Consider the following 14964-nt stretch of genomic DNA (forward strand, 5'->3'; position numbering starts at 1 on the left):
TGGGGACATTTTGGGGACACTTGGGGACATCTCAGGCTCCTGCGGACAGAGGGGTGGGTCAGGGGTGGCACTGTCCCCTCAGTGTCCCCTCGGTGTCCCCAAAGTGTCCCCAACCCTAAATGTCCCCAAATCTGCAACGCCCAACCCCTCCAATGTCCCCAAAGTGCCACCAAAAGGTCCCCAAATGTCCCCAGATGTCCCCAGGTCCCACCTGGCCTTGCTGCGGCACTTGCACTGCCCACCTGAGGGGACACACAAGGGACACAGGTGACACAGTGACAATGACACACAGGGGACAGTGACACACAGGTGACACAGGTGACACCGGTGACAATGACAATGTCACTCACTGAGCAGCACAGCGATCCCCAGCACGCTCAGCACACTCAGGTGACACAGGTGACAATGACACACAGGTGACAATGACACACAGGTGACAGTGACACACAGGTGACAGTGACACAGGTGACAATGACACACAGGTAACAATGACACAGGTGACACAGGTGACACAGGTGACAGTGACACAGGTGACAATGACACACAGGTGACACAGGTGACAATGACACACAGGTGACAATGACACACAGGTGACACAGGTGACAATGACACACAGGGGACAGTGACACACAGGTGACACACAGGTGACACTGACAATGACACACAGGAGACACACAGGTGACAGTGACAATGACAATGACACACAGGTGACAGTGACAATGACAATGACAATGACACACAGGTGACACTGACACACAGGTGACAGTGACAATGACACACAGGTGACACAGGTGACACACAGGTGACAATGACAATGACACACAGGTGACACACAGGTGACAATGACACACAGGTGACAGTGACAGTGACAATGACACACAGGTGACACAGGTGACACACAGGTGACAGTGACAATGACAATGACAATGACAATGACAATGACAATGACAATGACACACAGGTGACAGTGACACACAGGTGACACAGGTGACAATGACAATGACAATGACACAGGTGACACTGACAATGACACACAGGTGACAATGACACACAGGTGACAGTGACACTCAGGTGACACAGGTGACACACAGGTGACAGTGACAATGACAATGACAATGACACAGGTGACACTGACAGTGACACACAGGTGACAATGACACAGGTGACACACAGGTGACACACAGGTGACAATGACACACAGGTGACAGTGACACACAGGTGACAGTGACAATGACACAGGTGACACACAGGTGACACACAGGTGACAATGACACTGACAATGACACACAGGTGACACTGACAATGACACACAGGTGACAATGACAGTGACACACAGGTGACAGTGACAATGACAATGACACACAGGTGACACAGGTGACACACAGGTGACAGTGACACTGACAATGACACACAGGTGACACAGGTGACAATGACACACAGGTGACACTGACAATGACAATGACAATGACACAGAGGTGTCACTCACTGCAGAGCACGGCCCTTTTATGGTTTAAAACCTTTCCCTGTCACTCCCCCTCCCATCCAAGATGGCGACCCACCCCACACCATACAGAAGAGGATTCTGTCACCAAAACCAAATATGAAAATCCCACACGACCAAACAGAAAACAACGACCAAACAAAAACCCCTGGAACAACGAGCCACCGTGCAAATGAAGAATTAAAACAACACCTCTAACCAGAGAAAATATAAAACAACATCGGGACCGTGGTCAGAGATTTTTGCCTTCGTCACCCCAACCAGAGCAGGCCAAGAGCTACAGAGACCACGGACCTGAAACCCTGTGGGAATCCATAAAGTCAGAGGGTTTTTAGGAAATTGTTAAAAAAGAGTATTTAGGCCTCAGGATGTGGCCCGAAGTTCTGTTACAGCAGAAAAGTTTCCCAAGCAGTAGACGTGACAAATAACAATACGACTTTGTAGGTTTAGTTTTAGGATGGCAACAAGTTTATTTAATGTATATCTTTAGAAGGTTACTGTGAATAGAGCTCTGTTCTTTGTTTCTTATGAACCAGTCTTTGTTTTAACTACTATTACGTATGTTTTATAAGGTTGGATGGAAAGCTTGTCAATATGTCTTGTTTTTGTGTGATTGGCTGAAATCTAAACTGAGATGATTTTATGTCATTCCGTTTTATCCCACCTTCTGTGGCATTTCCCATTAGGCCAGCATGCTGTTAACATCTAACAATGTTCTGAGGCTGATGTGCTAATAATAATAATAAAAAAGCTGGTCTGAATTTGTCCAGTGTGGTCCATATTTGGACTTTTTGCCACGGCAAGTGGGTTCCTCTCTTAAGACGTGGGTTCCTGACACCATTGGATCTATAGCTACCCTGGTGCCCCGACAAATGTGTCCGCTGTGACATGCACATACTTGAGCCGGCCAAACTCGGCAACCTGGGTGACATCGATTTGCCAAAACTCCAAGGCCCTAAGGCCTCTGGGTTTTACCCCTACCGGCAAAGGCGGAGCAAGTGCATGACAGTCATCACATGACTCAAGAATGTCACGAACCTCAGCTGACACCAGCTGAAACTGCTTCTGCAGGGTATGTGCGTTCTGGTGGAAAAAACCATGGGATGCCTTGGCCTGCGCGAGTGTATCAGGCTGAGGTGCTACCCATGCTGGGTTAGCCAACTTGTCAGCCCTCGCGTTACCTTCCACTATAAAGCCTGGCAAACTGGTGTGACTCCTCACATGCAGAACATAAAATGGATGAACCCGGGCCTGAATGGCACACCACAAAGTCTTGAGTAAATGGAACAAGGCAGGATTACTGACCTCCTTCAAAATGGAATGGCCCAACCTCTGTGCAATATCGGCCACATAGGTGGAATCCGTGACCAAGTTGAAAGGTTCCTGGGAAAATTTCTCAAATTCCATGACAGCAGCCCTCAGTTACAACCAATTGGGCTGACCCATCCTCATGGCCTTCCAGAACCTGCCACTCAGATCTGTCCCTCAAGGTAGCAATGGCCTTTCCTGTTTCCCTGAACCATCAGTGAAGACGGTGGGTCGTTGCATGGGTTCCTGGCTGTTTTTGGGCCCTAAAGAGATTTGTGTGAATTTTGCCATATGCAGTAGCCTATGGCTGGGCAGATGATAAATGACCTGCCCTGAAAAGTTTTCCAGAGCACTCTGCAGGGATGTTGAAGGAAGGGGACCAGGACACCAGATGGTTCATCACAGGTCCTGTTTATTGAAGAAAGCATCAAATACTTATACAGCAAATAATAAGTTTATGAATATTCTGTAAGCCAAGCAATCTATTGGTTAAACTATACCATCAACTCTTCCTCATTCCTCTGGGCCTACGTTCTCTACTTCTCACGTCTTGCTGTCCATTTCTTTATCATACTCAGCTAGGCCCAAGGACAGACTAACTTGCAGGTACAGGACTTGAAATTAGCCACTGCTTTGTACTTTTCCAGTCTCTAGTCAGCTAAATTCCCAACACAGGGATGCACTGTTTGCAAAGCTCCAGTCAAAATCCTCCCTTTGCACCGGGAGTATGATCTTTGCAGGATCCGCATCCATCAATTGCAAACACCATTGCTGGCATTTGATTATCAAGTAAGCAATCAGCTCAAACAATGCATTTGCCATCTTCAGCGGCTGATGAGGCAGAAAAACCCATTCCAAAATGTGCAAGGAATCGAACCATTTGTCACTCCATTGGCCAGAGATGCTCATGGGATGCGAATCTGGAGTGGTGATGAACACAGTGACATCAACGGAGGGATCAACGCCATGAACTTGGCAAGCCGAAACAGCTTGCTGGACCACCTCCAATGCCTTATGCGCCTCAGGGGTCAGTGTGCAAGGTGACTTTAGATCAGTGTCCTTTCAACAAATCATACAGAGGAGACAGCTGTGCGTCAGTTAGTCCCAAGTACAGACGTAACCAAGTGATGACACCTACCAATTTCTGAGCATCATTCAGTGTCTTCACAGAGTGCACAAATTGCACCTCCTGGTGACCGATCGTCCATTCCAGAATTTTGACCCCCAAGTGCTTCCAAGGTGGTTGTTGTTGTAACTTTTCTGGAGCCACCTGCAGTCCATGAGCATGCAAAGCATTGAGCAACCGAGGCTGAATCCTCAGCAGCTCATCCTCGGTGGACGCAGCCACCAAAATGTCATCCATATGATACAGACGAGCATCAGGAAACTGCTTGTGAACTCCAGACAGCGGACACATGCCACTGGCATATGGCAGGAGAATTGCGCATACCCTGGGGCAATGTCCTCCATTGATATCTCTGTGCAGGCTCAGCCTCATTAATTGCTGGCACTGAGAAGGCAAACTTCAGTCTGTCATCCGGATGCAAAGGAATCATAAAGAAACAATCCTTCAGATCCACAATGAGGACCGGCAAGTCTGTGGGAAGCATGGTAGGCGATGGCATGCCCACCTGCAATGTTCCCATGCTTTCCATCATGGCGTTAACCTTTCACAGGTCTTGCAACAACCTCCATTTCCCAGATTTCTTTTTGATGCAGAAGACAGGAGTCTTCCAGAGACTGGTAGAAGGCTCCAGATGACCCTGTGTGAGAATCCACAAAATTAGAGGATTTTGGGAAAGCTTCAAGATGCAGGCCTCAGAGACAACAGAACTGTGAGCAGAGCTATGCAGCAGCCATGAGATAGGTCAGCAGAGAAATTATTTAAACTGTAGAAAAGCAAGGGCAAATAGATCAACGGTCTCTGTATTAACACTTGTCTAGAATAGCTCTCTAAGCTACAGAAAGTTTATCTAGCAAGATATTAGGAAGATTTAAGCTTAATAATGGAGCTCTGTGCATTGTGTTTTAAGGCTTACAAGCAGGTATTGTATTCAAAATAAGAAAGCATTGTTTTAACCAAAGGTACGTGTGCTTATTGTGATTGGATAGAACTACTGTCAATGTGCTTTTGATTTGTGTGACTTTATAAGTCAAGAAACTTATAAAGTAAGTTGTAACATTAAGTTCCTGGTCTGCTGCCTGGAATGTGAGATGCTGGCATCTTCCCATTGTCGTAATCATGTAATGAGACTGATGCTGAAAAATAAAGCAGCTTGAGGCACGTTCTACAGCAGCCCTGTCTGGTTCGTGGTTTGTACAAAGCCCCCCGCCAGCTTCACCCTGGTCCAACTGCTCCTGCGCCAGATTCTGAAGGGCAACCAGTTTATCTTGAGGGAGATAAGCTGCTTCTCCCAGACAGGTTTGTCCACCAGACACCAAATAGGAGGCATAGGACACTCTGCGCCCTTCATCGCAGTGAACCCCATCAAAAATCCATCCCGATGCGCACCCCCCAGACAGACAGAACATCCCTTCCCCAGAGGTTGGGAGGAGTTGAAGTAACATGAGGCCTTATGTAGAAAGCGAAGGGAGACGACCCATCCTTTGATCAGCATCAAACTCCAATTTATTGATCAACCTTGCACATTTTATAACTGTGTTAATTAAGTTCATACATATTGCAAAACCCGAGCTCATCATTGGTGACAGATTACACACCAACCCCTGCTTTTATTTTCAATACCTGTGGTTTGTTATTGAGACCAAGACTTATTTTTTCCCATCTTGTTATGAACGGTTCTCAAGGCCTCCATATTTGTCACTTTTGTTTTCCCATAACTTATCCAAGGACAGGATATTTACTTGTTATTAAAAAACAACCTGAGAACTTCTGCTGTTTACATAAACGTGCCTGAGAATTTTGTTGTTTACAGGAACAGGCTTTTAGAATTTGCTCCTCACAGCTGCCTTTTACTTTTCCATCAGCTGTATATGAGTATAGCATGTCTGAACAAAACTCTATAAGCCATTTCTGAGCAAAATTCTCCAACAAATTCCCCCTTTTTTCTTTTATCCACATGGAGGTTTGTCTGCTAGGGGTTTTCCATTATTTTACTGACCATACCCTGAACACAACCAAAAATACAAAGCAAAATAGCAAAAGCATTTAAAAGCACACTCAGTGTCTCTATAAGGTTCCCCAGCCATGGTCCGAGTAATGGCTTTTACCGCAAAGGGTTAAAACCACCCCCAACTGAGCCATAATGTCCTGCCTTATCAGGCATTGCACGGTAGGTGGTAATTTGACTAAGAAAAGAAGGCTGTTAGCTGTTTTCATTCATGCAAACCTGGAGAGGTGTCGGATCTCAAGATCTCAGTCCTGAGATGCTGAGCCACGGAGACCCTGGGGGGTCTTGGGAGTCCTGGAATGTTGCCAGAAGTGTCTGGTAGCTGGACTTTAACCCTACACAGGAGACGACAAGGATGAGGGCTTCACAGGGTGAATGGTGAAGGGATTAGTTAATTAGAGAGTGAGACACAAGGTTTAAGATTTATGTACAGGGGGTTTAGAGGAGTAAGATGGAGGAATTGGGGTGTGTCCTGTCCTCCTTCTTCTTCCTCCTCTCCTCCATCTTCTTTGGCCACGGTGGCACCTTTGGATTGGTTATTACTAAGAGTACACCGAGTTATAACAATAGATGGTATTGGGGAAAAATGATAAATATTGTACACGTCACAATGGGTATAAAGATAGGTGCCTGCCCCGGAGGGCAGAGACAGTGTGCCCATGGCTGACTGCTGAGCAGATCTCTGGTGGCTGAAAGAACATCTTTTAGATAAACAATTAATAAACATAAAACCAGAAAGAAGAACTGAAGCCTCTTCTCGTCCTTCGATACGCGGGCTGCCCCAAGGCCACCTCGGGCCTTTCCAGGCCCCTCAAACAGCCGAGATAAACCGGACACTTGGCGTTCCCTGGGCAGACAAGAATCACCACAACCTTTCCGGGGGAGAACAGACAGAACAGAGAGGAGGCAAACAGCTAGGGCTAATAATGCTGGAATCGACCCCAGTGTCCAACAAGCCTGAAATTGATCCTTTCTGTCCTTGAAATTCCACTTCCACCCTTTTCTTGGGTTTCTCAGAAATGTTCACAGTCAGTAAGGTAAGTCCTCCGGTGGATTCAAAACTATTTCCCCCCTCTCTTGTCCTACTACAGTCTATAATCCTTTAGTCATTTGGCTCAAATAGCACCAGCTGAGCAATTCTCAGTCCTTTTGTTGATTTGGAGTGGTGGGAAAGGGGTATGCACTTAAACTTAAAGACCTTAAAATATTTAAACATAACAGAACTCAACATCATCCAAACTTAACAGAAATTAAACTCAACAGAACTTAATTTTAACAAAACTTAACTGATTTTAAATTCTACATAACTTAAACCTAATATAATTCAAACTTAACAGAATCTAACTTCACTTAAACTTAATAACACTTAAACTTAACAGAAGATAAACTTAACAAAACTTAACCTCAACAGTATTTAACATTTAATGGTACTTAATAGATAATTTAACTTAAACTACTTAGCAACAAATAAAACTTACTATAAAAATAAAATATAGCATTTACTATAACTTACTTACAGGCCTGATTCTAAAATACTAAGCTAAAACAACTTTCTTCATGTGTTTGCTATAGTATTTTTATACTTGAATGCCCTTAAACATAAGGAGTTTATTCAAGGTATACCTGTGGAAAAATTCTTTTGCATTCAGTGCTTGCTTTTACATCTTTCCCATCCAAGCAAATCTCAAAGAATATAGAAAGCATACTCATTACATCTTACTTATACGATGGCTTTAACATATCTTTAACATTTTTAAATTTTTCAAGATGCAATTTCAGAGTCTGATGTTAATACAGGTGATTTTGACAGCATAACGGATGCTAAGCCAAATCGGCAGAAATTTGACCCACGCATTTACTATGCTGATTTCTCTTTTACAATCTCTGCCAGGAAGAACAAAAAGTCTTTTTAATTTAGGCGAGGAATGTCTTGATAGTAATGGTCCTTGGTGTCGCTTGTTTATTATCACTGGTCTCTTAATTGCAGTAGGGATCTTTTCTTTTCTTGACAAAAGTCACATTTATTACAGCTGTTAGGTCTAAAACTGAAGCTTTTGCTGGCTGCAGGGCGAAGACAGAAATGCTGGCGCTGGAAAAGCGCTCCGGTCCCCCACCGCTTGTGTTGGAGCCGGCGAACCCCCCCTGCGCTGGGCTCTTTCTTTCGCAAAACTCACCGGCAGGCTGAATCACAGCGTGTGCCGCAGCCACTGCTGCACCTGTGGCGGTGCGGGTCGCTCCCCCTGCGGTGGCTCCGCTTCCCCCGCGGCTGCCTCCGCTCCCACCACTGCAGCGCAGCATCTCAGGCGGCCGCTCGCCACGGCTGCTCCCCATGGCTCAGCGCCCATGCCGAGTTCGGAGCAACACAGCCCCGCAGGCGCCCCGAGACGCAGCTGCTGCCTTGCGCTCAGAGACTTGCTGAAGCAGTGTGTTGCCCACCACCCACCATGGCTTGCTCAGTTTCTTGTCTGTCCTATCATCTTCCAACACTGCCTCCCGCAGTATATCCCCAAATTTTCTCCGTTCTGAGAGTTCATGGACCATATGAGGGTTAAGGAAAACTTCTTTAGCGTTTCTGCAGGCTAATAACAAATCTATCTCCTTTATCCCTCGCCATTCTAGATATGCGGCGAATGAATTGTGTGCTGTTGCCTGTTCATACCTATTTCGTGAGCGCTCTTTCAGCTTTCCAGGCTCCGGCAGACATGTATGGCTCAAGTCACCGATGTGAACCCCAAGGGTGCTTCAAAATTCCGGCACCGTCCCAGCTGCAAACAGGACCCAACTCCAACTTCCTCGACCGTGGCGTGTTCTTCCCCTTTTTCTTTTAGTGCGAGACAAGGAGGTCAATGTTCAAGGTCACCATTTGTCGAAGGAAGGGGACCAGGACACCAGCTGGTTCATCACAGGTCCAATAGGTCCAGTTTATTGAAGAAAACATCAAACACTTATACAGCAAATAATAAGCTCATGAATATTCTGTAAGCCAAACAATCTATTGGTTAAACTGTACCATTAACTCTTCCTCTATTATTAGGGGTTACATCTCTCTTTTCTCATGTCTCTTTAACTATTTGTTATTACACTACAGCTAGGCCCAAGGACACGCTATCTTACAGGTGCAGGACTTAGAATAAGCCACGGCTTTGTACTTTTCCAGTCTCTAGTCAGCTAAATTCCCAACAGGCACCTGGAGGAAGGAGGACAGTTCTTTTCCATAGGAAGGAAAGCACAGAGCCTCAGTGTTTGGAAGGCAGGTGAGAGTCTCACTAGGCCTAGGCCAGGCAGACTTGTCAATAATGGCAGATTTTCTCTGGGAGCAGTGTTTGAATATAGAGAATTTTGGAGGTGAAAGCCCAATCTCAGCCATGGGTTCCTGGAGAAGCAGGACAGTTCTTTCCCAAAGGAAGGAGAGCACGGAGCCCTCCCCAGTGTTTTGTGGATAGAAGAGACGTGACCCTTGTGAAACCACTGCCAGACAGACTTGTCCTGGCAATATTGCTATGGGAACAATCCCTGGATATAAGGAAACTTGGAGGTGAAATCCCAATTCTGGCCATGGGTGCCTGGAGGAGAAGGACAGTTCTTTTCAATAGGAAGGAAAGCACAGAGCCCCAATGTTTCATTAGCAGATTAGAAGAGATCCTCAACATGCCAAGGTCAGTTGGACCAGTCAGGGGAGTCAATGGGAGGCCAAACCAGTCAGATATGCTCTGTGTCCCCTTGGTTTTTAAGAGGCCCCATAATGTCACAATGGTGCCTTGATTCCATGGGGTCCAACAGTGTCATAATGGACCCTTGGTTCAGTGGAGTTGCACAATGTCAAAGTGGCCCCCAGGTTCCAGAAGGCTCCAAGTGTCACAATGGTCTCTGTAGTTCTCCAGGCCCCACTATGACACGTGACTCTTCTGTTCCATGAGCCCTGAATGTCACAATGGACCTTTGGACCTTGGAGGTTTGTGGTGTCACAACAGTCTCCATTGGCTCAGGAGTGTCACAATTGGACGATTGATAACAGAAGGCCCCTCTGTGTCACCCTGGAGCTTTGGTTCCATGCAGCCCTGCAGTGTAACAATGAACCCTAGTTTCAATGGGGTTCCACAATGTCACCATGGCCCCAAGGTTCCATGCAGCCCTGCAGTGTCACAATGGTCTCTTTTGGTTCCCCAGTGTCACTGATGACACGAGGCCCTGCAATGTCACAATGGCCCTTTGGTTCCATGCAGCCCTGCAGTGTCACAAAGGCCTCTTGGTTTCATGAGGCCCCACAGTATCACAATGGTCCTCTTGGTTCTGTGGGGACTCCCAGAGTCACAATGGTCTCACTGGTTCCATGAGGCCTCACAGTGTCACAATGCTTTGTTTATTCCATGGGCTGTCACAGTGTCACAATGGACTCCATGATTCCATGAGTACCCTCAGTGTCACAATGTCCCCTTGGTTCCATGAGGCCATGAAGTCACTTAATAGTGTCTCCATGGTTCCCAGAGGCCTTCCAACATCACAGTGGACTTTTGGATTTGTGGGGTCTTACAGTGTCACAATGGCCCCTTGGTTCCATGACACCCCAAAGTGTCACAATGGTCTCCATGGCTCCATGATGCACAGTGGTCCCTTGGTTTGATGAGGCCTCTCAGTGTTACAGTGATCCCTACACTCCATGGAGTCACACAGTGTCAGTATGGTCCCTTGGTTCCACGAGGCCCAGCAATGTCACAGTGCTCTCCATGATTCCATGAAGCCGCACAGTGTCACAATGGCCCCTTGGTGTCACAGGACCCCACAGTGTCACAGTGGTCCCTTGGTTCCATGGGCCCTGTGATGCTGCATTCCCCCCTCCCCTTCTCAGGCTGCCCTGCCAGCTGAGAAATGCTCCTTGGGGCTCGGCCTTGGCCAACAGCCCCTGGGCTCAGCTCCTCTGCAGCTCATCACAAACACTGTCTGCTCCAGGCACTGCTGCTGCCCAACCAGCTCCTGGTTCCTTTAGGAGCAGCCCTGAGAGCTGTTTTTGTCCCCTCCGTGGCACAACATCCCTGTTCTCACCCTGCCAAAGAAAGCTGTTGGTGCCAAGTGGGGTCAGGATGAGCCATTGCTGGGACTGAAGCCCCTCTCTTGGGGCCCTGCACACAGCGCTCCAAAAGGAGCCCTTGGAGCTCTCCTGGGCCAGTGACTCCCTCTGAGTGGGGCCTCTCCCAGCCGGGAACTCTCCCAACTCGGGGATCCCGAACAACGACAGAGCCTGGGCCGATCCCCCCACTCCTCCAGGCTCAACCCTTTGCCTGCTGGGGAGATGCCAAAGGATCCACAGGGAGCATTTCCTGCCCTCAGGGGAATTTCTCACAGGTGCCTGGCACTGGGTCTTTGTGTCTGTGTGCACACAGGAGTGCCTGTGCTGGGGAAATGTGGCAGAAGATTGTGACAAGAAATGTGACAAGAACAGACTGTCCCTGTGTGCTGAAAGATCAGTCAATGGGGTAAATATCCAGCCTGGCTGGGCAAGGAGGTTTTGGAGGAACTTAGGAATAAAATGAGGATGTATCAGCATTGGAAAGAGGGTCAGGTCTCTAAGGAAGTGTTCAAGAAGGCTGCTAGAGCATGCAGACAAAAAATTAGGCAGGCCAAAGCTCAATTTGAACTTAGAATGGCGATTTCTGTACAGGATAATAAAAAATGTTTTTACAAATACATTAATGCTACAAGGAAGGGTAAGACCAGCCTTTGTTCTTTATTGGACAAGGCAGGGAACTTAGTATCTGCAGATGAGGAGGAGGCAGAAGTGCTTAATGCCTACTTTGCCTCAGTTTTTAGTGGGAAGATGACTCGCCCTCAAGACACCTGCCTGCCTGGGCTGGTTGATGGTGTCAGGGAGCAGAATGGTCCCTCATTATCCAAGAAGGGGCAGTCATAGAACTACTGAAATGCTTGGATTTTCATAAATCTATGGGACCAGATGGGATCCACCCCAGGGTAATGAGAGAGCTGGCAAACGAGCTTGCAAAGCCACTCTCCATCACTTACCAACAGTCCTGGCTCACTGGTGAGGTTATGGATGACTGGAAGCTGGCCAATGTGATACCCATTCACAAAAAGGCTGCAAAGGAGGATCCTGGTAATTATAGACCAGTCAGCCTGACCTCACTACCTGGCAAAATAATGGAACAGTTTATATTAAGTGCCACCACTCAGAATTTACAGGATGACCAGGGTATCAGACCTAGCCAGCATGGGTTTAGGAGGGGTAGGTCATGTTTAACCAGCCTGGTCACCTTTTATGACCAGGTAACCCACCTAGTGGATGCAGGGAAGGCTGCAGATGTTGTTTATTTGGATTTCAGCAAGGCTTTTGACACTGTCTTCCATAGCATAGTCCTAGACAAGCTGGCAGCCCATGGCTTGGACAGGAGCACTCTTTGCTGGGTTAGGAACTGGCTGCTTGGCCGGGCCCAGTAAGTGGTGGTGAATGGTGCTGCATCCAGCTGGTGGCCAGTCACCAGTGGTGTCCCTCAGGGGTCTGTGCTGGGGCCAGTTCTGTTTAATGTTTTTATTGATGACATGGATGAGGGTTTAGAGTCCTTTATTAGCAAATTTGCAGATGAAACTAAGCTGGGAGCGTGTGTTGATCTGTTAGAGGGAGGGAGGGCTTTGCAGAGGGATTTGGAACAGTTGGATGTATGGGCAAAATCTAATGGGATGAAGTTCAATAAGTCCAAGTGCCGAGTCCTGCACTTTGGCCACAATAACCCCCTGTAACGTTATAGGCTTGGGATGGTGGGGCTGGACAGTTCTCAGGAGGAAAGGGACCTGGGGGTGCTGGTTGATAGTCGGCTGAACATGAGCCAGCAGAGTGCCGTGGTGGCCAAGAAGGCCAATGGCATCCTGGCCAGTATCAGGAACAGTGTGGCCATTGGGAGTAGGGAGGTCATTCTTCCCCTGTACTCGGCACTGGTGAGGCCACACTTGAGTATTGCATCCAGTTCTGGGCCCCTCAGTTTAGGAGGGATGTTGAGATGCTTGAGCGTGTCCAAAGGAGAGCAACGAGGCTGGTGAGGGGCTTAGAGCACAGGCCGTATGAATAACAACTGAGGGAGATGGGGTTGTTCAGCCTGGAGAAAAGGAGACTCAGAGGTGATCTTATCACCCTCTTCACTTCCTGAAGGGTGGCTGTGGTGAGCTGGGGGTCGGTCTCTTTCTCGGGCAACAACAGACAGAACAAGAGGACACAGTCTCAAGTGCGCCAAGAGAGATAGAGGCTAGAATTAAGGAGAAAATTTTTCACAGAAAGAGTGGTAATACTGGAATCATTGACCCAGGGAAGTGGTGGAGTCACCATCCCTAGAAGTGTTTTTAAGGTAAAACTGGATGTGGCACTTAGTGCCATGATCTAGTTGAGGTGTTAGAACATGGGTTGGACTCGATGATCTTCAAGGTCTCTTCCAACCTAGAAATTCTGTGATTCCATGATTCATGGAACCAAGGATCCACTGTGACACTTCAGGGCCTCGGGGGACCAAGGGCCATTGTGACAGTGCAGGGCCAAAGATCCAAGGGACTTTGTGACACCAAGGGGTCCTATGGAAGCAAAGGGACATTGTGACACTGGGAGGCAGCATGGAACCATGGAGACCATTGGAACACCCTGGAGAACTGTGCTGACACAAAGTTGGGTGCGAGTTTAATCTGCTGGAGGGTAGGAGGGCTCTGCACAGGGCCCCGGACAGGCTGGATCCAGGACCCAAACCAAACAAGGTGAGGTTTAACAAGTCCAAATGCCAGGTCCTGCACTTCGGCCACATCAACCCCTGCAGCACTACAGGTTGGCAACAGAGTGGCTGGAGAGCAGCCAGTCAGAAAGGGACCTGCAGGGACTGATGGACAGCAGGCTGGACATGAGCCAGCAGTGTGCCCAGGTGGGCAAGAAGGCCAATGGCTCCTGGCCTGCATCAAGAATGGTGTGACCAGCAGGAGCTGGGCAGGGATTCCTTCCCTGTGATCAGCACTGGTTGGGCAGCACCTCGAATGCTGTGTCCAGTTCTGGGCCCCCTGGGGTGGGCAAGAGGAAGAAATATGAAGCTAGAGGAGTAAAGAAAGCATAGGTAAAGAGAAGGAAGTGCTCAGTGCAGTTTGGGAGTGGCTGCCAGGCAGCTGTGGCTCTGAGCAACAGTGTCCGCAGTGGGACAGGAAACTCCCAGCTGATGGGAACAAACATTCTGGCTGACTGCAAAAGGCCAGGACAAAGCTGAGTGGTTTCCCTGGTGTCCCCCAGCCCTTGCTGGCCCCAGGGGCTAATGGCATTTGTGCTCCCTCAGGTTCATGTCCCCACACCAACAGCATGGGGGTGCTCCCCCTGCTGTGTGCAATGCAAACAGGGGCTGCTGAGCCAATGCTGCCGTGTCTGTGCCTGCAAGGATGGGGCACCTGTGTTAGCTGTGGCAGAGGCCAGGGCTGCAGAGGGTGGATGTTGTTGGCAGCTCCATGAGGGTGCTCTGGGATGCTACCCTGGCTGTGCAGCTCACTGGGGATGGATCAGCCCCTGCTCTGCTGCTCCTTCCCATCTCCCCCAGGGCCCTTGCAGAGCCCCAGCCGTGCTGTTTGCCCCCAGCCTGCCCACGGCCAGCCTGGGGCTGCTCATGGGGGTTTTCTGTACTCAGCACTGGCCTGGGCGTGTTCTTGAGAGAGCCTGGGCAAGGAGCCTGGAGCCCCCAGGGCCTGGGCTGAGGTGTCAGCGCTGCCCCAGCAGTGCCCATGGCCTGTCCCTGCTGCAGCCCCGGCACTGCCACCCCCAGGGCTGTGCCCGGCCCCGAGAGCACTCAGGCCCTGCAGCAACACCAGGGCCACCAGGGCAGCGGGGCAGGGCCACGGCAGCAGCACTGGCAACACCAAGTGCTGCTGCTGCTGGGCACAGCTGCTGCACCAGCCCTGATCTGCCCCCAGCTCTGCACACAGACATTGCTGCTGCAGGTTCAGAGAAGGCAACACAAGGGCATCTCTGCAGAAAACTTTGCTGGGAGATCCTTTATTTCCTTTAAA

At 48.7% G+C, this 14964-nt stretch overlaps 1 long non-coding RNA gene across 1 annotated transcript; it reads left to right on the forward strand.

Annotated features, from left to right (window-relative positions):
- The first annotated feature begins 416 nt into the window (after positions 1-416).
- Positions 417-1230, forward strand: LOC135460970 (uncharacterized). Its single transcript, XR_010443316.1, has 3 exons — positions 417-450; positions 792-825; positions 1185-1230. It is a non-coding gene; the product is annotated as an uncharacterized LOC135460970 (long non-coding RNA).
- The last annotated feature ends 13734 nt before the right edge of the window (positions 1231-14964 follow it).

The sequence above is a fragment of the Zonotrichia leucophrys genome, unplaced genomic scaffold (assembly GCF_028769735.1).
Source record: "Zonotrichia leucophrys gambelii isolate GWCS_2022_RI unplaced genomic scaffold, RI_Zleu_2.0 Scaffold_137_119922, whole genome shotgun sequence".
NCBI classification, from domain to species: domain Eukaryota; kingdom Metazoa; phylum Chordata; class Aves; order Passeriformes; family Passerellidae; genus Zonotrichia; species Zonotrichia leucophrys.